Genomic DNA, 23,372 nt, shown 5'->3' on the forward strand with positions numbered 1-23,372 from the left:
ATCTAACTGGCAAAAGTAGCACATCTCAGAGTCCAACACCTGATAATAAATTATCACCTTACGCGGATGCCAGAGTTTCCCCAACCCCATTTTACACTGACTTCTCTGGGGAGCTATTTGAGCACTCAGATACACCATATAGGAGTCTGGGAATGAGGGATTCATGCAACAAGAATTTGTTGACCATCTAGGTAGGTAGGTGTTACCACATCAGACACTAAGGGAGATATAAAAATAAGTGGAAGGGACTTCCCTGGTGGTGTAGTGGTTAAGAATCCGACTGCCAATGCAGGGGACACGGGTTTGAGCCCTGGTCCGGGAAGATCTCACATGCCATGGAGCTACTAAGCCAGTGTGCCACAACTACAGAGCCTGCGAGCTGCAACTACTGAGCCCGTGTGCCACAACTACTGAAGCCTGCACGCCTAGAGCCCGTGTTCCCAACAAGAGAAGCCACCGCAGTGAGAAGCCCGTGCACCACAATGAAGAGGAGCCCCCGCTCACTGCAACTAGAGAAAGCCCTCGTGCAGCAACAAAGACCAATGCAGCCAAAAATAAATTTAAAAAAAAAAAAAAAGTGGAAGACAGAACCCTGTCCCTAAAGGGCTTTCAGATACACCCAAAGTTTCCTGAAATAGTCCAAACCAGAGTGGCTCATAATATCATCTTGGTCTCTGTGTCCTCAGAGGCTACTCCTGCTTTTAGTTTATGCATTGAATTGAACAAAGCCATTCACTTATAACAGGTAGTTTATTTCCCAATTGTTGAACATTATCTACTATAGATAAGATTGAAGAAAATAAAAATGAACTGGTTGAGCACTGGAGCAAAACAAACAAACAAACCATTTATTACTGAGCTTTTTCTGTAAGCCAAGCCCTGTGATAACCCTGGTTTGCATGGATAAACAGAGCCAGGTCTCTGTCTTCAAGGCCCTGCAGGACTTTCTCTGCCACCAAGGAGGTTTAAACCAGCCAGAAGGACTGAAAATATGCGTGAGACTATTAAGTAAAATGAGAAGCTAAGCCACAGTACTGAATGAAACATTTTACGGGTAGACTCTTAACATTGATGAAAGATGTCCTCTAGATCTTTGTAAATCTTCCAGATTTGGAAATAGTTTTTATAGGATCTATTTCCTCTCCTTTCTAAAATTCAATAAAATGTAATTGAAGAATACTGTGGTCTCACTCAAAAGTGCAGAACTAAAAACTATACGACATTATTAAAATTAATCCTACAACTAAAATGAACTCTTTACTATATTATGTATATAAGTGCACAGTAGCAACACTTATGAACTCATCTAAATCTGAAAGAAGAAGTTTTGGATCACTTTTTGGTAGTAAATGACTAAACGATAAACAAAGCCCAAGAAAATCAGCATTATTAGGGGTCATCTAGTTTTACTAACTAGTTTAGTTATGCTTCTACCAAGTCACAAGTTACTGTAAAGCATGGATCTTCAAAATAGTTCATAAAATGACTAAGCTATGAATATTGAATTTCCATTTGCCTGGGATCTAGGGTGCTTGGTAAATTCAGAGAAGAATTGAAGGTGTGAGGGTTAGAGCATTTGGCAAAGCCTTCGCCCTGGAGGAGGGATTTGGGCTAAGGCTTAAAGGACTTACAAAGGCAAAGAGAGGGCATTCAAATATCGGATGCAGGACAGGCAAATGCACTGAGCTTCTTAATTCGATCAAAGGTCTTATTCTGGCGAGTAGTTGGAAGTAAAGTTGGATTGTGGTCGAGCTACTCTGGGGAAGTGGGGCTTTGACATACTTCCCATCTGTTTCAAACACCAAGAAATGAAAGATTAAATATTAAAAGGGAAAATTACAGGAGCTAATCTGAAGTGCTATTAAACACTTCCAGGGACCAAAAGTGAAACAAAAATACAAAGGGGTAAACAAGGTCAAAGTCATGGGTGAGATGGAGCCAGGTCAGGAGGCAAGCAATGGCAGCTGGGAGGTTAGGGGAGATGGGGACCAGACCAGGGCCTGGGATGGGGCTCTCCTTCCTCCCAAAAGGATATTGGAGAAATTGTTATCAACTGCTGCTTGGGGGTGACAGCTTATGGCAATTGGAAATCCAGGGAGATAGGAGAAGAGCGGCACAGTCTTGGAGTAGCAACTGAACTATCTGCTCCCCAGTTTTGTCACCCCCATCTGTGATCTCACTCCTTTCCCCAAAGTATCAGGGCCCCCAGTGACCATTATAAGGTGTGGTTCTGCACTTGGAACCCAGGGGCCAATTGGAGACAGTTGCAAAATTGTTGGACCAGGAAGGGTGAGAATGTGAGGGAAAGCAAGAGAGAAAAAGAGAAAGAAATCAACTGAACAAGATGAAGCAGCAAAATAAAATTCCAAAACGGAGGAAACTAATGCTAAGAAAGACAGTAGACCAAAAAACAAACAAACAAAAACAAAACGCAGTCAGGACAAGAAATCAGTATAGATAAAGTTTGGGCAAAGACCTACACTTAGGGTGATTAAAGAGACAAATGAAGGCATACGGCCATAAAATATAATTAGGAAACAAATATAAGAAGTCAGTGATAAAACCAGAATGGATAGATACAGGAAAGAAGCAATTCTAAAATTTTGGAATTGAGAAATACAGTAATTGAAATAAAGGTGAAAGACTCAAAATATGGGATAAACTCAATACTGAGAAGACATTGCTAAGAAAATGTACTCAGCATGCAGCAAACAGTGGGGGTGGGGGGAGGACATTTAAAAATATGCATGAAAGAACAGTTAAGAGACATAGAGGATAGTTTAAGAGTTCCAACATATATCTAATGAGGGTTCAAGTAGAAGAGGATGGAGGAGATGAGTGGGAGAAAGGAAAAACATGAGTTCTTATTTTGAAAGTGCATTCTGTGTCTAGAAAGAGAAGTAAAAACAGATCTATACCTATTCACTTCATAGTAAACTTGCAGATATCAATGATAAAGAGTAGATTGTAAAGCCCAGAACACAGAAGAGATAGATTATCCAGAACAGATGGCAGATAAACAAATAGCCAAAGGAAGCTAATTATCAACATGATTTTTAAAATCAGCTAAACTATCCTTCAAGACTGAGAGCAAAATGAAAACATTCAAAAACACATTAAAAACTAAGAACTGTAATGAAAGAATAACGTACGACAGGGAGGAAGAAAGGCAGTGGGTAAGTTAAAAGCAATTACAACACAGAATTTGATTAAAAGACATTACATTTATTTTTTTTTTTACCATAAAATAACTAAAAAGCATAAAGCAGAATGTAACCAATAACCATAAGATAAGGAGAGGAGGTCACTTTTAGTGGGTTATTACATCATACTGATATGGTTGTTGTGGTCAAGAGAAGGATATAAACAATGAAAGATTAAATATATATATTAAAATAATTCAGGGTCATTCCTAAAAGAATGGAAACACAAACTATAATTATCAAAGCAGCAGAGGAAAACAAACATACAAACAAAAATGTAGAAACATTTTATCATAGGAAAAGGCAAAGGTGTAAAAAACATCAAGGAAAAGAATGGTAATGAAGACAGTGAAAATCAATCCAAATATATAGTTAACCTCAGTAAATGTAAATGAATTAAACTCATCTGTTGAAAGACAGTGACCATATGATTGGCTAATATGATAAAAATCTACGTGTGTATTCCTTAAAAGAGACAATTTAAAACCACATAGAAAGGTTAAAGATGAAGAGAAGTAAAAAGAAACACCGTACAAATATTTACCAAAAGAGATTTAGTTTGGTAATATTAATCAGACAAATTAGAATTTAAGGGAGAAACATTAATAGGGGCAAGAAAAGGATTATATGATACTTAAAAGAACAAAGAAGTCAGAGCAATCATGCAACTGTATTCACCTAACAAAAGAGCTTTGAAAGATAAAAAGCAAAGAGTGATGGAAATCAGGTGGGATGGGGAGGTGGACAGGGACAAAACAGTGGTACAGCTGGGAATTCAGAAAGTGTTTGCTTTTGGTGTAATAGATACAATAAAGCCATGTTGCATCTTTGAGCAAGAGAACAGAGTTTGGAGTGGTTAATGTGATGACCCAAGAAATACAGGCAGGAGTTGGGAAACACAAGGGGCAGTGGTCTCCATCCTCCAGCTAGGTGTAGTGATCTGGGAGTGAGTTGATGAGACCCTGATCCAAGGAGTGAAGAGCAAGAGGTGAAATGATCTTTAAAAAAAAAAAAAAAAAAAAAGAAAAAGGAAGATAGGGTCTAAGAGGCAATGACGGACTTGACATCAGGATAAGGAAGGGAGACTAAAGTTCTTAGCCAAGTGAAGAGTGGCGGTACCACAGGATGGCAGGGGGAAAGGATAGTGAGAGGGTGAGCCAGCTTTAGGGGAAAGGTGATATGATTTTTGATTTATTGAGTTTTGGGTAATGTTCATCCACCAAAACTGGCCCGCTGTGTTGGTGAAGGGACTCAGAAAGCCAAGCTGGTTGTTCCTTTGTTGCCGTCTCCTCGTGTCTGTAGGGTGTCCCCCGATGCTCTGGAGAGGCAGAAATTCTCATCCACCTTCACTTAAAGAATTAGTGCAGCAAAGATGGGTTAGGAAAGAAGCGGGGTTAGGACAGGAATTCCAACAGCCTGTGGCTTTTTACCGCAGAAATTCTAGCATCTGGGAGGGTGAAGGGAGGAAGCTGACCATAGCGCCTGTTGGTCCATTGACCTGAAGAAAGAGGGTTGCTCGCTTCAGTTCACTGCTACTCTACCTCTCATTGTCATTTAAAACATAGTTATAAGATATGGGGGTTTTGTTCTGAATATTTTTGTTACCCAGATTTACTATTTATTTAGTTTCTCTGTCCATTCTGGAAGTGATAGTTTTGGATGGATGAGAAATACTCCCCCCAAAGTACAGTCATGAAATTGAGGTTTTATACTTCTGTGCAAGTTCCTGAAAGTCTGAGAGATGCATGAGCTCAGCCTGGATGGGCAAAGGGGGGGTGAGGGGAGGAAGGCTTCTGCAGCAACCACAGAGAGTGATGGTGTGGGGAGGGAGGAGACAATGTGACAGCTTCGGAGAAGATCAGGGCTTGAAAGGAATGTCCTGGAAGATGGCAGACGCCAACAGAATGGGTGGCTAGTAAAAGCCAGGAAAGAGATGTACAAATGACCTCATGAGGGAAATTGCTGTTTGAAGGAAAAAGAAGGAAGCAGAAATAACAAGGATGGGAAAATGCTTGGTTTAAAAAGTTGATGTTTCTGGCGTGGGTAGAATTACTCAGTTAATTCCTCTAAAGTTTCAGAAGGCAAAGACTGGCTGACAGTGAAGAGAGCAGATCTGTGAAGGGTCAACCAGGAGGAAGAGGGCAAATCACGAGACGGACAAAAGCTGATTCATCATCAGGATGAGGTTGGAAAGAGAAGTCAGTGACTGTCCACACTGGGGCATCCATCCTGGGAACTTTCATTATTCAAACACTGGCCTTGACTCACTCACATTTCAGTCATGATTCAGATTCCAGAGTTGAGAGAGTATAGAGTATAAAGTAACCTTTAGCCATGGGGCAGTTTCTGACTTATTCTGGAGCGAAGATGAGCATTGACTTGGCAGCCATACTGATAAGTAGACCAAGGACAAAGCATGTTATTTGATCACATTTACTAGAGGGGACACAGCTGGATGGACAGAAGCAAGGGTCTGTCGTAGACGCCTGACCTGACCTGGGGTGGAATCATGGGAGTGCACGCCAAAGGGAAGAGGGAGTGATGCTTTGTTCTGAAACCCTTCTCTGGGAAGGAGTGAGAAATATCTATAGGTAGGCTGTGTAGCTGCACACCCACACTGTGGGTCTTCAGAGACCATTTTCTCATTAATAATTTTCTCAGACTCACATATGAGCCCGGGCCCAGTGGAAGTGGTGCTTTGTGACCTCACGTGGCAGGGAAAGCTGCATTTACTTCTGTGGCTCATACTCAGTAAAGGATAGGCCTGTGAGGAAGGAACCAGAGACAGGAGAAACAATGAAAAGTATCTTTCTGAGATTTAACCTTGCTTCCTCAGGATTGCCAAATTCTAAACAGTGCACATCATGGCAAAGATTATGAAAATGTGTGACCACACACTAACTTGAAAAGATACATGCGCCCCAGTGTTCACAGCAGCACTATTTACAATAGCCAAGATATGGAAGCAACCTAAGTGTCCATCAACAGATGAATGGATAAAGAAGATGTGGTGTATATATACAATGGAATACTACTCAGCCATAAAAAGAATGAAATTCTGCCCTTTGCAACAACATGGATGGACCTGGAGGGTATTATACTTAGTGAAATAAGACAGAGGAAGACAAATACTCTATGCTGTAACTTATATGTGGAATCTAAAAAATAAAACAAATGAATGAATATAACATAACAGAAACAAACTAGTGGTTACCACTGGGGAGAGGAAAGAAGGGAGAGGTAAGAGAGGAGTAAAGGATTAAGAGGTACAAACTACTGTGTGTAAAGTAAATAAAGTACAAGGGTATATTTTTTTAAATCCTCTCTTTGTTGAATGTATGATTCAATATCATAAGAATGTAATGTTTTCCCAAGGCAATTTATAAATTCAATTCAATCTCAAAAAAGGTATGACCAAGTATGCATAATTTCTAGATATCAAAACTATAACTGAAGATCAGTTATAGTTAAATCATGTCCTGATAGATCACAAAAATGCATTTTTAGTTACTCAGAAAATGAGAGTACACCAGCAGTCTTATTTCCCAGGAGATGAGACAATCCACCCCTGCTTTGAAAATCCACCCATACTTTCAGAAAAACTGTGCAAATCCAAGAGCTATGTTTATCTCAGGAGCTAAGTCTGATTCCCATAGCAGAAGTGGCTTGGATCTGAGTGGTCCAGGAGGATGAGGGGGAACTGAGTAACAAAACCAGGAATACCCTTCCCATCACTCAGCAGAGAAAAGTGGGGAGAGAACAGACATGACACTTACGGATCCTTCTTGAAGCCGGAAGGAATGATCAGAGAGAAGCTGAGGATAGGGCTGGAGATATGTATAGAAAATATAGCGTTGGCGAACTATGCAGCAACAAGGAACTTGGCTGGGGATAAAATCAAAAAGGATGAATAATACGTAATACAGAAGGATGATGTGAAATTTTTTGTACAGTTGGGGAACCTCCTTGTTGAGATTCCAATGGTCCAACGCCTAAGAGTCTTTGAAGAGAGAAAGAATTACACTTCTAATTTGTGGCAAGTGAACCCAGATTCTATTGGAACCTTCTTCATATTAGAGAAAGTTTTGAGGATCAGGGAATGCTGGAGGCATCCCTGGGTCATGAATGACTCAAAATCTAGTCCCAGCTTTTTTGTTCAAAAATCATTAATATACTTGTGCTCATTAATTGACACAAGGTGGGCACAAAACTTTGATTGTCTAAAATGAAGATATATGAGAGGGGATAAAAAAGCATATTATAATGCCCTGGAATGAAAAGAAAAGGTTGATTTTAGGGACAGATGAGGTTCTATATATTATTTGGCACCTGATAGAAGAAGAAACATGTGACTGATTTCTACTTATAACAAATTGATATGAGGGAGATGCCCATAAGAGGAAGCAAATCTCATGGAAAAACTAGAAGAAAATACCATTGTAAATGTCAGCCAAGCAGCCAGTGCCCTGAAGGCAATATTGGGGGCATAAGGAAGTGCTCTTTCTGTGGATGCCTGTTTATTTTGTACTTTATGCGTAATGGGACTTCTTGAACATTTTTGTTTAGAATCACAAACCTTGAAAATCTGTCCCTACTACCACCACCGCCCCCCATACCCCCCCAAAAACATTGATATTACAGGAGGAAATAAGTAAATGTCTTTATTAGACATTTCTGTGCTAAAGCTTTCATTTCATTTTGAATAACCATAAAGAGTGACCCATTCAACTAGACCAATTTCATTTAAGCTCAAAGGCAGGTGAAGGATGAGAATAATGTAAGATTCTAAAATAAGACAAAGGCAATAAAAATATGAGCAGTGGAAAGCAATTTAGACAGCAGCAGTGGCATCTTTCAGAACGACACACGGGAGGCCCCAAAGTGTACCAGAAAAGAAAGCAGGCTGGCAGATGGCTTAGTCAGCTCAGCAGTGACAGTGGGACAGAACCGAGGTCCTGAGCAAGTACTTCTGAGAACTAGCAAATATCTTTTCTGCATGGAGGTTCCTGAGCTTATGACATCCATTTCTAAATGGACACAGTGTTGGCTAGTAAGAAAAATTTAGTCTAAAGAGGGGAGAGGTGACACCTAACCTAAATGTTGAGTGGAGAGCCAGAAATGGCTTACTTACTGAGTCTGAATCAAAAGAGGCATAGGATAGGAAAAATCATCCCCCTTCCAACCTCCCAAGCCATATAAGTATATAGGTTGCTATTAAAGTTTGTACATATGAGAAAAAGATAGACAGATAATAGGTAGGTAGATAGATAGAGATATAGATGCATGAATGGATAGATGGATGGATAGATGGATGGATGGATGGATGGATATATACATACATACATATGATATACATGAATTTTATAGTTAATAAATAGTCATTAACATTCTAATATCAACTGAGTGAATGGGAAATTTGTGGAAGAATATGGCTCTGAATCCTTTGGATTCATCAGCTGGATAATTGGTGAAGATCCCTTAGAGAAAAATCAGGAGCACGCGTAGGTCAGTCCAGGAGAGAGTGGTTAAAGGGAGCGGGGTAGACACACCAAACTTTGATTGTGCAACTTTGGGTAACTGAAAAAGAGGGTTGTCAGAGAGGAAGATGGAAGGTTCTCAAAAATAGATGACATATGTTTAACTGTCGGTGTCTAAAGTCAGTTAAACAAAATCCAGGATGTGCAAGGTTGAGCATGAGGAAAATGAGAATGAAAAGGAAATGCTATAGAAGAGGGGCCTGTTGGAATGCTAGGATGTTAGACCAAAACTGGGGAAGTATATTCATTACCCAAAGCATACGGATCCTAGCAGTAGACCCAGCATTTGCCTAGCACTGGATACACACAGCCTCTGAGAAAGAGACTCTCATGCTCCCAGATCTATGGGGTGAAAACCCCCCACTCTGTGTGCAGTGCTCTCCAGACCCCACGTCTGCATCTCGGCATTAGTGCTGTAGATGATATCTCAGCCCACAATCCACCTTGGTATATTCCATTTACACCACACGGAGAAATAAAATGTATTTCTAATTGGCTTTCTAATAAGTACTAATTAGTTCAGGCCTTTGTGATCCACAAAGAGATAAAGAATGAGCTTGCATCCTTCCATCAAAGCTCTAAAGCTGCAGCTGGCAGAGTGTCATGCTGCTTTCTCCGCTGGTCTTTGGGAAGGAATTGAAATTACCTCCATGAAAAATCTCATTTTGTTTTTGCTAATATGTATTCAAATCGTAGCGGTGAAACAGCGCAAGCAACTGTGACAGAGTTCCCAGGAGTGGTCTGAGGGGACCAGTTTGGGGCAACATTAAGACAGTAACTGACTCTTCCCGGAAGTAATATTTAAACCAGGTTGTAAGTTGTGACCATTGTACAGCCTTGGCCATTTCAGTACATCTTCGCATTGAAGGACTCTGAAGGTGATACCTAAGAGTTCAAAGTCAAAGGAAGAAAGTGAATGCATCATATTGGTTATTATGGATGAATGGGTTTAAGTTGGACTGGAGGAAATATGGGTCTTCGTAGCTATAGGCTTCAAAAGGATCTTCCAGCTGAAGAGGTGGTGCGAACACCACAGAGAAGGAGTCCAGGACCAACGGAAAGACTTCAGAAAGCAGGCTGCTGGGGCCACTGTCCTTGTGCTTATATTAAGCACTGGTCCAACTCCACCAAAGTTAGGAAAATTGGTCCCAAGTACCTTCTCCACTAAGTGAGCCATGGAGATACTCTCACAGTTTTCAGTGCATGAAAACTCCCTGGGAAGCAGCTGAGACAGTCTTTCTCTTGCTTCTGCTTTTACCTGGGTCTTAGGAAATGTCCCATGTTATCCCCACAGCAGTTTCCATAACACAACATTTCCTCAAGGCTATTCTAGGGCTGTCCACTTCCCATTTCCTGTGCAAGGTCATGTTCTTAAAGAAATAGTAACAATGATGCCTTGTGCCACTGTTTGTTGTGATTCAAAAGAAGTATTTAGAAATCATTTGTGATGTAGTAACAAAATCTAATGCATCCTTGCTATCTGTAATCAGACCTTTGTGGAAGGGGACATAGTACATAGGCTATGTATAACAGAGTGCTTAAGCTTTAAGTTCAATGTGTTAAAATAAAATAAATCTGTAAGTTAAAGGATGCTGTGGTGAGGGGCAGAAGAAAAGATAAGAAAGGTCATGCAAATATCGTGGGACTTTTGTACTGAAAAATGAAAAGTCAATCTAAGAGAAAAATCTAAGAGAAAAAAAACCCCACATAAATGAAGTACATCTGAGGGAGGGGACTGAGAAAATAAAATATTTTCACAGTAAAATTTTAGATTCCTGGGAATGAGAAGAGATAAGCAGAGAAGGAGGGTAGGAAGTCGGGGTTGTGTACAGGTGGAGCAGGAAATTATTTCAGCCTAAACTAAAGTCAGAGTGGAAGTGAAAAAGAAAGCACTCAATTTGTAAGATTTCTGTTCAGGAAGTGGAGCCAGGGTCCCATGGGAACGAGCGTGGCCGAGGAGGAAATGGAGAAATAATAGATGATTCCAGGTCCTGGAGTTGGGGAAGCAAGGAGGTGTTATTGACAGTCAAGAAGGAGACCAAGGCGTCTTAAAAAGGAAACAAACAGGGTTCATTTTTAGATTGGTTATTTGATGTATGAGGAGAAACATTTAAAAGTCAAGACCTGAGGGAGGATGTGTCTAGGAAATAGAGGGCAGAGGGGATCCAGACACCAGGGGACGACTCCACTTACTCCACTCAAGGAGAAGAAACGTCTTAAGGGCCGAATTTAACAGGAGGTGAAAACATGAAGAACGTGAACACGATTGCCTGAGAGTTTATGAGATGGATTCATTGTCCTGACTTTATTGTTTCCTGTGCATCTACACCTGTATATCTTTCCGTGCATTTGTCTGAATCGCGAAGCATGTAGAATCTGCTTTTTATAGATTGAAAGAATGAACTTTTGGTGATTATGGTAAAGAGGATTTGGGAGGGGGGATGGGGAAAGCTCTTGAATAAAGCAAAGATAAAAGTCAGAATTCTTATGTATCAAAGTGAATGAAACTTTATAAATAACTAGAAGGAAGGGAGAATAGAGGACAGATAAGATTTTGACAAGATGAACACAAGACTGATTTTGAAAATACAGAGGAAGTAGCAAAACACTGTGACGGGGCCAGGATGTGAGGCAATGGAAGGAGAGTGGGGGATTGAGGGGTGGTAAAGGACAGAGGAAAAGACAAGTGTTCCAGAAGAAATTGGGAGAAATGTCTAGGGAAGCAGAGGCAAATGCTTGGGCTAAATGACACCCAGATGGCCCGGGCCACCTGTCCTTTTTCTAGAGAAACAAAGGCAGCCCCAACCCTATTCTTTTCAGCAGTTAAAGGCAAAATCAGTGCGTGAAGAGCCCACAAGAAGGGAAGTTTCTGATGCTAATTTGTGCACTAGGGTTAGAGGTTAAGATGGGCAGGGAACTGACAAATGAAGTAATCAATAACCTAGAAGTGAACACAATATACGGCTTGAAGAGCCGAAGATGCACCAAGCTACTGCTGAAGCTGCATCCAAAGTTTTTAAGATTGAAGAAAAGAACCATATGGGACTCATGGTGTGGGCTTGGGAAACCTGGAATCCAAGTAGATGCCATGGCTACTGATCCAGAGACAGAGAAGCAAGTTTTAAAGAACACCAGTGCGTGCACACACACACACGTGCGGGTGCGCACACGGAAAAAATTAGAAGGTGGGTACCTGTAGGTAGTGATTTCTTGAATAGTATTCACTTTCTACTTTTGTGCTTTTGCATTATTTTAAATTTGAATTACTTTATAATTAGAAAAAAATATATTTCTTTTTATCATTAAGAAAGCCAGCTAACTTTGAAAATCAAGCCAAATGAAGGATTAAGCCGCCTTACTGCCCTAGTATGTAAGCAGTTAATCCTTGAAAAAATCTCTTTTAATGTTGTTCCATAAGCAGTAGGGGTGTTTTTGCCAGTAGCTGAGAACTTTAAGGCAAGGTGATTTCAAAATGCGAAGAACAATTGCCATTTATTTTTTAAGCACTCGATAGATACTTGTTGGATAGAGTGGAATTGTGAATAGAGTTGAATTTTGCAGGTACATACTCTACAGAGAGGTAAGATCTGATCTCTGCTGCTGGAAAATCTCATGGAAGCTCTTCTGTTTGGGGGAAGTTAATGGTTCTTTGAGGCAGGCCTCCATGACAAACTCCTCTTCCGGAAGCTCTCTTTGTGTGACCTCTAAGCAAACATACCTTCTGGTTTTCTAGGCCAGACTCAATTTCAAACCTATCATCAAATCATCCCCCAAACCATAGGAATGTCCCAGCAATTTCAGCATTTCTGACTTCTGAACTGTATCTGACTCAGACATCTCTGAGAATTGGGAAGCAACACCAAGGCCTCTGTGAGGTCCCGTGTTTGACGCTCTGGTTGGAGAACATGGAGCCCGACATCGAACGTCAACCTCCCACCTTGGTCTCCCGGCTCCCTCACCTGCTTCCCGAGATTCCGAACAGGGTTAGACAGAGCCCTCACCATTGACACATGTGCTTTATGCAGAGGTAATACAACTCCCTCTTTTGGCAGTGGGAGGAGGCCTGCTACAACTGGCTGACGACTTTTATGACTGAGCCAATTGCCTTTGAGTGGGTGAAGGACTCCATGAAGTTGGATCAAAAAGGCAGAAATAAGGAGTATCCTCTTTTTATTCATGTGAAGGGACCCAGGTCCTCTTATTTGTGCCTCCCATTTCTTTGAGCCTATGTGGGACTGAATGGGGCTCCTTCCTGCTCCAGGTGGTAGGGGTGCCGTCATCACCAGGAAGATGCGCCTGAGGATGCTTGGTCCACACATTTCGAGCGGTCCATGTGAGCCAGATGGAGACAGGGCGGCTCTGGTCTCCCCGCCATAGTGACTTCCCTACACCTGTATGTCTTCCTCCCTTTGTGCCTGTGTGTGTTTTCCTGCTCATCTCCATAAATAAAATGTTCTTTCTCAGCTGTATAGCTGCTTCCCCTGATTAATTCCTTCCCTGGTCTCTCTGTAATGGTGTTTCTTCTTTAACTTAAAACAGCAGGCTTCTGCTTTTTGAGTTGAGTTAATGGGGAATGGAAGGGAGTTCACCCAGTCTCTACGGGCTCTCCGAGAATCCCCCAAACCCCCTTACAAACGGCTTCCATTTTCAGGTGATTTCTTTTGATTTTGTTTATGCCTCACCAAGGTGGAATCTTTTATATGTCAGCCAGAATTTCATGAAACAGCCCACACTGGGTTGGATTTTAAGTAATACCTTGCAAGGAATCCAGGAGCTTCTGGTTATCATTCCTGCCTTCAGAGCCCGGTTGGTCCTTTGCCATCCTCGGAAGAACAAAGCGTTACATCTGCTTTCCTTGCCTTGCAAGGCGGCTTTCCCCATCTCACTGCGAGCTTTATTACCCACTGGTCTTCCTCTAACCCTTACACACAATAGATTGCATCTATTTAAGTATCCAGATCCCTTTGGAAACAAAGCCTTCTTCTGACACACACGAAAAGGATTTTCAGGCAGCAGATCTGCAGGTAGTAATTTTAATAGCCACTAATGTGAATTAATAATTCTAACAACCTCATTTCAGATGTGTTATCGGGACACTGGAGAGGGTTGCTATGGCTGCTGTATTTTATTGCTCACAGCTGTGCAAACTCATTTTGGCCAGCAAAATCCTCCTGTCTAACCTCTCCTTTCCTTGGTTTTGGTTTGTACAATCTCAGGCAGTGTGGATTAAAAAAAAAAAAAAAAGAAAGAAAACCCTTAAGGGAAAGTTGTGTTGTGTTCTCAAGACTCCAAGTAAATAAGTAAACGCCATTGATAGGTGACAATAGGGATCCTGGTGCTTTTGAAAAGAATTATGTACTTTATATTCATGAAATTAAATCATTGCTCTGGCACATTTATCAATATCAATGTTCAAATTATAATTTGTCGATAATTCCAAAGCACCTTCTTTAAGTGCTCTGGGGAATAAACAATATTCCTTAATGAACTGTCTTAAGTATCATTGCCTCCTACAAGATTCCCAAAAGTGCATTAATTAATTCATCATCTCAGGCCTGTAACCAAGAGCAGACCTGTGAATGTTTAGCTAACTGTGCATAGAATGTTCCAGGGAGCTGCATGAGCACAGGGTAACTCCATGGAAATCCCACCTGTCTTGTCTTGAGGGAGCTCACAGCTGGACAGGTAAGATTCGTACCTTAATAACCATAATAGGATACTAAACAGAACTCCATTTATTAATCACCAGCTAATTTCCTGGCCTATGACAGTATTTTAGATACACCTTCTTGCTGAATCCTCACAGCATTCCTATAAGGCTGTCATGCTGGTGGTTAAAACATGGCCACAATTTCTTTGACACTCCCTTTGAGAGGCGAGGTCTGTATCCTCTCCCTTAGAGTCTGGGCATGCTTGTGACTGCATTGACCAGTAGAACACAGCCTAAATGACACTAAGTGACTTCCGAGGTGTCTTAAAAGGCCAGGCACCTCCTGCCTTGGTCTCTAGAACAATTGCTCTTCGAGCCTATAGCCATCATGTTAGAGGTTGGACACCCTGGGGCCGCCATGCTGTGAGGAAGCCCAAGGCATGTCTAGGTGCTCCTAGTGACAGCGTCAGCAAGTCGGGTGCCAGATACTTGAGACGTCAAGCTTCCAGGTGATTCCTGCAGTAGAGTCCATCTTCCCAGATGAGGTCCCAGACCCTGTGAAGCAGAGACAAGCCATCTTCTCCATGGCTTGACTGAATTCCTGATCTACAGACTCCATGAGCATAATACAATTGTTGTTGTCTTATCCCTAACTTTTGAGGTGGTTTGTTTTGCTGTGATAGGTAACCAGAACACTAGGGACACTCAGAAGTTAAATATCTTGGCTAATGTCACATAGTAAGTAAGCAGGCCAGGTCTGTTTGTTGCCACTGCTCAAGATCTTTTTACCATCAATTTATAAGTGCCACGGGAGAAGTCTATAAATGGTGCTATGAAAACATGAGAAGCAAGTATTTTTCTTTCTGTCCAGGGTCATTACTGTGGACTCATGAGGGGCTTGCCAATCCTAAATTCAGAAAAACTATATAGAATGTGTGATCTTTAATTAGAGTCTGTTTTTTAAATCCACCTCTGGGTTCCTACCAAATTTTCATGTATCTGATTTGAAAAGAAGCCAACTCATTGACTTTCACTTTCATGTGAACCGATATGGCCTGGAACTCATAGGAACCCCTCAAGTTCTGTTGTCCTGCCATTGCTCCGTTGGAAGCCAAGCACAGGAAAGGCTTAACAGCTTTCCTTCTTCCTTGCCATTTAAATATTATCTTCTCAGTTCATTAAAAAAAGTTCTAAGGCTTTACCAACCTTGTTTAGGTCTCAGGACTGCAGGAGAGATGAAAATCTGAAGAAGTGAGACACTCCGACCATTCTGCCAGGGATGCAAAGTCTCTCTCCATGGTGAGGCCCACTCAGAAGGCCCAGTAAACCCAAACTCCCTCTCCTGCTCCACACAGGCCTGGACAAAAAGGTAAGGCCAACATCATACCCGCGCAGAGGTTTGCAGGACTGAGGGAAATGCTCGATGAAACGGATAATTTAATAAAAACCTCAAACCTCCTTGGAGCTGAACTCTAAGCTATATATATATATATATATATATATATATATATATATATATATATATATATGCACTTTGAAAACTCTTACAGGAAGGATTGACATTTTACATCAACTCCATTTTCCTGGAACAAATGGACTAACTTTGTGGAGCATTCTTCATAATGAGAGGTCTTAATGCAAGGTCACAGGTAAGAGAATTGCTTATGCAATTAGTCACCAAATGCATCTAGAAGCCTTGGGGAATAAGGGGCTTTCTTGCTGAGGAGCCTTATTTATTAACTGTATAATTATAATTTCTCTTATCAGCTTCTCTGTGGATTCGGTGTCCACAAAGACAGACTGTGGGAAAAAAATTATAAGGGAACGAACGTCCCACCAGGTAACAGTGCCCTGTTGGCAGTAGCAATCGGGAGACTCAGGTGGAGAAACAGAGCAGGTGTGTTTTGTCCATCGTGTTTGCTCAGCACCTCCTGGTTGGGACTCCTTGGTGTATCACATGGGGCTTTGAAGCTGCCGCCCACACGTGGTGCTGTGGAGATGGTGAAGGAGGATTCTAGAATATCTGAAAGCTTCTCTGGAGCCCCAGGGTCTGCATTCTGCCTCGCAGGCTATTACATTTCATCTGAAAGTCCTGTCTCTGTTTGTTTTCTGTCTTTTTTTTTTAATTGAAATATATCTGATGTACAATATTATATAACTTACAGGTATACAATATTATATAACTTACAGGTTCACGATATAGTGATTCATACAATATACTCCATTTATAGTTAGTATAAAATATTGGTATATTCCCTGTGTTGTACAATATATCCTATAGCTTATTCTATACCTTATAGTTTGTACTTCTTAATCCCCTACCCTTATCTTGCCCCTCCCTCCTCCCCACTGGTAACTACTAGTTGGTTTTCTGTATCTGTGAGCCTGCTTCTTTTTTGTTTTATTCACTAGTTTGTTGTACTTTTTAGATTCCACACATAAGTGATATCATACAGTATTTGTCTTTCTCTGTCTGACTTACTTCACTTAACATACTGTCCTCCAAGTCCATCCATGTTGCTGCAAATGGCAGAATTCCATTCTTTTTTATGGCTGACTAGTATATATATATATATATATATATACACCACATCTTCTTTATCCATTCGACTGGTGATGGGAAAGTCCCGTCTCCTGAACTGCCCTGGGCAGGCTGATGGATCCTGCTGGCCTCTTTCCAACATGGTAGGTTCTATGACACCAGCAAGTAACATGACATTGAAATGTAACCTGCTGGGAGGGACCCCGAGACCATGCAATGTCATCCTTGTGAGTGTGACAAGCTGGCAAGAGACTGGGCATAAACACTTCTTAACTGACCCTTGACTGTTGTTATGATGCAGAGTTTTCATATAGAAAGGAAAAAAATGCCACTGTACTTTAATAAAAATCGAGCGTGACATTAAATATTGCCAGTTAAATTGTTTTTCTATGGGGCTGTCTTCTGCATGGGGTTTGTGGTATAATTCTTCGCAGGTTATAAAAGTACATAATCACTTTTGACAAATATAGATACACGTATTTCCCCACTAGCAATAAGTGGATTAGATGATATTTCAGATCTAGACAACCCTAATTAAATTGCTCCTAACTTTACTGGCCTCTGCGGATTGATCCCTCTTGACCTTCACAGCCCATCAGAATAAATGAAAAGAAAGCATTCTAATATTTTTTCACATTAAAACTTCTACATGAGCCTTCAGATCTGTAGACTGCCTATATATATCAAACTGCAACCAGCAAGTGTTTGCGTGTTCTTTATGTGTTTTTTTTTTTAAACCTGTGGTAGTATATATTAGCATTATGTCAGGAAATATATTAGATTACTGCAAAGAAAGGTCATTTAAATTACATTTTTAATGTTTCCGCGTTCATTTAAGAAAGAAAAAATATTATTTTAAAAACAAGTATCCTTTCTTAAGACAGGATTCTAAATGTATGCTGATGCCTTTTTCTTTTTAACAGTACAGGATAAAAGTACCATGGGACATAACGAACAAAAGACATTTTCTTTTTTTAAATATTTATTTATTTATTTATTTATTTATTTATTTATTTATTTATTTTTGGCTGTGTTGGGTCTTCGTTTCTGTGCTAGGGCTTTCTCTAGTTGCGGCAAGCGGGGGCCACTCTTCATCGCGGTGCGCGGGCCTCTCACTATCGCAGCCTCTCTTGTTGCGGAGCACAGGCTCCAGATGCGCAGGCTCAGTAATTGTGGCTCACGGGCTTAGTTGCTCCGCGGCATGTGGGATCTTCCCAGACCAGGGCTCGAACCCGTGTCCCCTGCATTGGCAGGCGGATTCTCAACCACTGCGCCACCAGGGAAGCCCAAGACATTTTCTTTAAATGGACAAAGTAGTGGAAATTTTCGCTACGACACCATGCACTAGAAATTGTCTTTCATGTGAAAGGAACCTTTTTTGCTCCTTAAGAGGCGTCTTTGTAGTAAACACTGTAAGAAAACACTTTTTGCCATTTGTGAAAAGACAATGTTTATGTTACATTTTTTTGGAAAAAGGTTTGTATACTTCATTCTGTTTGTTTAAAAAACAGAATTTCACGGCAAGATAACTGATGTGCCCTTTAAAAAATAAGTATCAAATTCAAAAATTATGCGTAACATAGACTATTGGAACTAACAAGTTTTTCTTCTTTTTCCTTCTTTCTCTGCTTTTCCTCTTCTCTGCCTTATATAAGACAACTTATGGTTTTCCAAAATTAGCCAACTTTCCTCGAGCATTTCAAATACAATCTTGTTTGTGAATATTTACATACAAAGTCTTCAAGGTTACCCCTATTATGTAATTCAAAGTGCTACGCCCACAGTGGGAACAATACGGTAAACTTCTCATCTGATAGGAATATCCATGTATATTAAGCAACTAGAAGCAAGATTTAGTCTCACTCAGTTTTTTTTTTTTTTTTTGCATTCTCCACAGTGGTTGGTACAAAGCTTTACACATAGGAGGTACTCAACAAATATTTGAATTAACTTGGACTATGGGATTGACCAATATGATAGGTGATTGGTACTTCTTAATTATAACAATATATAAACACAATGCAAAACAATTATATGGTGGCCTGGTGATTTTGTTGTTTTGCTGAGTAAATATTCATCTATCTGATTAATCACATGGCCTTTTGATGCAGACGTATAATCATCTTCATCATCCACCTGATGGTACCTGACATCCACGGGCATTTTGATGGGGTTTTGGCATCACCATTAGGTACTGGGTTTCTTTATCTCTAGTCTTCTAAGGGCACATTTCCTAATCCCATTTTTTCTGTCAGCTAGAAAAGATATTTTGGCTAAACACACACACACACACACACACACACACACACAGAACACACACAAAATTTCTCAAGCCTGCCCATTTTCAATTTTAACTCGTAATTCAAGGGATTCTACACAGGATAAAGGTTGATTGTAGAAGGAAAGACATATTTTGCTCTCTGATTTTTTTGATTTGGCATTCTTACATCATGCTAATCTTGAAGAAGTACCAAATCCTCCAAAATAAATTGCAGTAAAGAAACATCTCCCCTCTCTTTGACACCTTCCCAAGGCTCATAGCTTCAGAATGCCTGCTATTCCTTACATTATCAGGGTGGCCTCTTGAAAGGGACTGTATATTTTACATTGAATCAAAGAAACTGACATCCAGAGAGATTATATAACAATGGTCATAATGTGGGCAAAATCAGAGTCAACAGACTTACCATTGTTTTTTCGGTAGTTTCTGCTCATCCATGAATAAAGGCCAGTATTGTAAAAGAACTAACCATTCTTTCTCATCCTAATGAAAATCTTGACATAATAGTAATTTTCCAACCCCTCCCTCCCTCCTTCCCAAAATGTTGTTTTCAGTTAGTCTGTACTTGTGACTAGAAGAACCAAAACGAAAATAAAACCTAAATTACTTAACTTTTGTATTATATACACTTTCCCGCCAATTACTCCCACAGGTCATTTAAATACTCGTAACATCACCTCTGAAAAAATTCAATTCCATAACTTCTTAGCTTCCTTTTTTCCTATTCTTTCTGTCTTATTATACCCTTCATAGTTGATTCAATCTTCTTTTTTCCCCCTCCTTCTATCCAGGGAACCTGGGCTGCCCCTTACAGCTCCTGTTTTTCCCCTTCTGAAAAGCAATTGAAAACATCTTTGCTTGCTACTCAGAGGGAATTCATCCATTTAACATAAAATTACTCAGGAATTCCCCAGATGGAGAACATAAACATCTCCTGTGATGTCAAGGGAGTAGTTTCTACAGATGGTAAGTTCAAGAAATAGCAGCCAGTTGACCAGTGCCCAAACTCAGGTGGGCGGTCACCGAGGGATCTGAATGCTGTGTAAGCCCTTCATCCAGTACATGTTTTCTTGCTAAGATATTCCCACTGTTCACTCTTGTCTATCCCTTTATTCACTTGAATAATCACTAGCAGCAGCAGAAGCCTCATTATCCACATCATCCCCTCTGTGCTCGTATCACGGGTAAGAGGGATGCTGTTCCTTCCTTATGAATTCATCGCCTTCTTGATAAATGATGCAAACAGCGTATCATGCATAGAATTTCTGAGCAAAGGCTGGGAGCTTTTCAGTGAGTCCTGGTCTCACCTTAGTGGCAAGTGTTACCTGCCTCACTTCCCTTCAAGCTGCCAACCAAGACAGGGCTGGCTTCCTGAAAATGGACCTCAGGGATGCTCATGCCATATGGCAGCACTGCGACTGTCACGCTATGCCCCAGGGTATTTCCCCCACAGCTTACGCAAATTGTAAATTATTATCCATAAAATAATGGGAAAGAGAGACAAGGGCAGGAAAAGGATCTGCTGTAAAGCCTCCATTAGCAAATGAGATTGGCTCTCCTATTCATGTGAGAAGTTCAAGGAGGCAATCTTGTTAAACAGCCATTTTGCATAAAGAAATAATATGCCATAATGGACCTTTTCAAATAACTTTGATGTTTTCCAGAACAGTTTATTAATACCACGCTTTGGAGGAATAAAGGGTGAAGTCTCACTAGAGGATAAAATCATCAGTGGTTGAGCAGTTGGTCATGGCTCAGCAGATTCCCCACTGTCTGGAACACGCTTCCATCCTCGGCTAGAAGTGCCTCTTGGCACAATTTCCTGCCACTGCACCCCCATTTTATCTGGGCATTGTTTACACCAGGGAAACACAGTCCTGGTTTTCAATTGTCTGTAAATGACAGCCCAAGCAATAGCAATGAACTACCATGTGACCTCTCCCTCTTTTCCATCCCTTCCCTCAATACCCCTGACCTTAGGACTGGAAACAAGGAGGAGCGTGGGTAGGAGGGGCAGGAGGGGCAGGAGGGTGATGGGGCTGTGCCCCAGGTTTGCAAGGGGCAAGTTAATAATTTATCTATTTGAAGTAAGTTTCACAAGCAAGACCCATCATTTGGCTTCTTGGCTGGATGTGTACCTGCCTGTACACACCTGTGTGCTAAACTCACCCAACCACTGCTTATCAAACTCCTTCATGGAATTTGCCCAATACTGCCTGCTTCTAACTGTACCACTCAGCCTTCTGTCCCACTCTCCTGGGTAGGTTACATGAAATAAAATGTCCCTCAAGTGCTTTCAGTTTCTCCATGTTTTGGGTACATTCTCAAAAGTGATTACTTTTCATTATATTAATTAATGATACCATATTTTTACAAGTGCATTCTGCAGAGCGCTAGTTTTGTAGGTTGTTAAAGGGGTCCCTTGCCAAACAAATTTGGGAAACCCTGGAAAAATAAAGTTAAACAGTTTTCTTTACCATGGAAATTTAATGTACTATAGAGCTTTTAGTAGATTTATTTGTTTTGTGAAACTTCCGGAGAGTTATATCATTTGTTGTATTTCTCAAACTTACTCAACTTTTGCAAGGAACCCCTTTTGTCAGACATGCTTTGTGCACTGCAATGCACCAGTAGGAGTCACAGAGGGAGAAGGACTGATTTTTTTTCAGCCTCGAATAGCTTGTGTGGTCTAAGGTGGCTTGAGAACCAATAAATACACAGCATGGGAGTGGGATGGCAAAAGCTCTACCTTCTAGAGATTCTCTCTCTTACTGGCTTTGATGATGCCAGCGGTCATATTGGAGAGGCTGGTGTAGCAAGACACTGAGAGGAACTTCCCCCCAACAGCCAGCAAGGAACCTCAAGCTCACAGCCCTTTAGAGACTGAATCCTGCCAACAGCCACATGGGGGATCCTTCCCCAGTTGATGCTTCAGATGAAGCTGCAGTCCCTGGACCCTCAACTGCTACCTGGGAGAGATAGGGAGCAGAAGACCAGCTGGATCATGCCTCCATTCCTGACCTACAGAAACTGTGAGATAATAAGTATTTTAAGCCACTAAAAATTGGGGGTAATTTATTAAGCAGCAATAGGTAACTAATACAGATTATGGTCCCGAGTCTAGACTAATATGAACCAATGTCTCAGTGGGATTAGTTTTAAAACTTATAATTGAGAATGTAAGTCCTAGGCAGAGTTTTGAAGCAGAAAACAAGATTACTTTTCTTAGGATAAGAAAGTATATCCCAGTCATGAAGAAAAGAATGTGCAAGGACTCATAGGCCCATCATTGCAGAGAATACCTCCTGAGAAATATTATTGTTTATTCTATACATGGCACTATGGGGAGTAGAAGAATGAATAATTTCTCTTGTCCTCAAGATACTTTGTCTCTAGAAGAGAAACGAATAAATAATTGAGCATCTATTTGCAAAAGCAGAAGTAAAATAAAGATACAAAATGCTATAGAAGCTATACTTCCACATGTGCATATGGGAGAGATTAGTTCCAACAGAATGGAAGGAGAGAACTAAGGAAGTTTACTTGGAGGAAATACCAATTGAATTGGCCTTGAGGAATAGGAAATAAAATAGTAGTATTTTAACAGATGGAAGGGATGAACAAAAGCATTCCTGGAGGAAAGGAAAGTGTAAGAAAACGTTCAGATATAAGGAAATATGGGATGAATTCAGGGTGTCTTCAGTAAGTATGTGTGGGACATTAAACAGGGTACCTCTCAGAAAGAACTAAAACTGAAACTGAATATTCAAGTGATTTTTTATGAACTGGGTGGGTTTTTATTTCAACAAATTACATCAAGGGCATGACAATTTGGCTACCAGAATGAAAACGCAGTCTCAGTTTCTATCCTTTTGATTTCATCTCTAAGTCTGACACAGAGAACAAACATCTCCCTTCAGATAAGCCTCACCACCCCTTTCTAAATGACCTCAGGAGGTCCACGAGTTGAAGCCTATGACTTGAGATAAGAGGAGATTGAAGCCATCCAAGCCAAAGACCATGAAACCCATAATCACCTTCAGACAAGATTCCACATTGTCTCTAGGAAACTTCTCCTAACATTTGACAACTTTCACAGCCAGACTACTCTTCTTGATTTTGTGTTCCCTGATGGTTAATTACCCACTTTCGAATTGTG

Source organism: Balaenoptera acutorostrata, chromosome 3, assembly GCF_949987535.1.
Source record: "Balaenoptera acutorostrata chromosome 3, mBalAcu1.1, whole genome shotgun sequence".
NCBI classification, from domain to species: Eukaryota; Metazoa; Chordata; class Mammalia; order Artiodactyla; family Balaenopteridae; genus Balaenoptera; species Balaenoptera acutorostrata.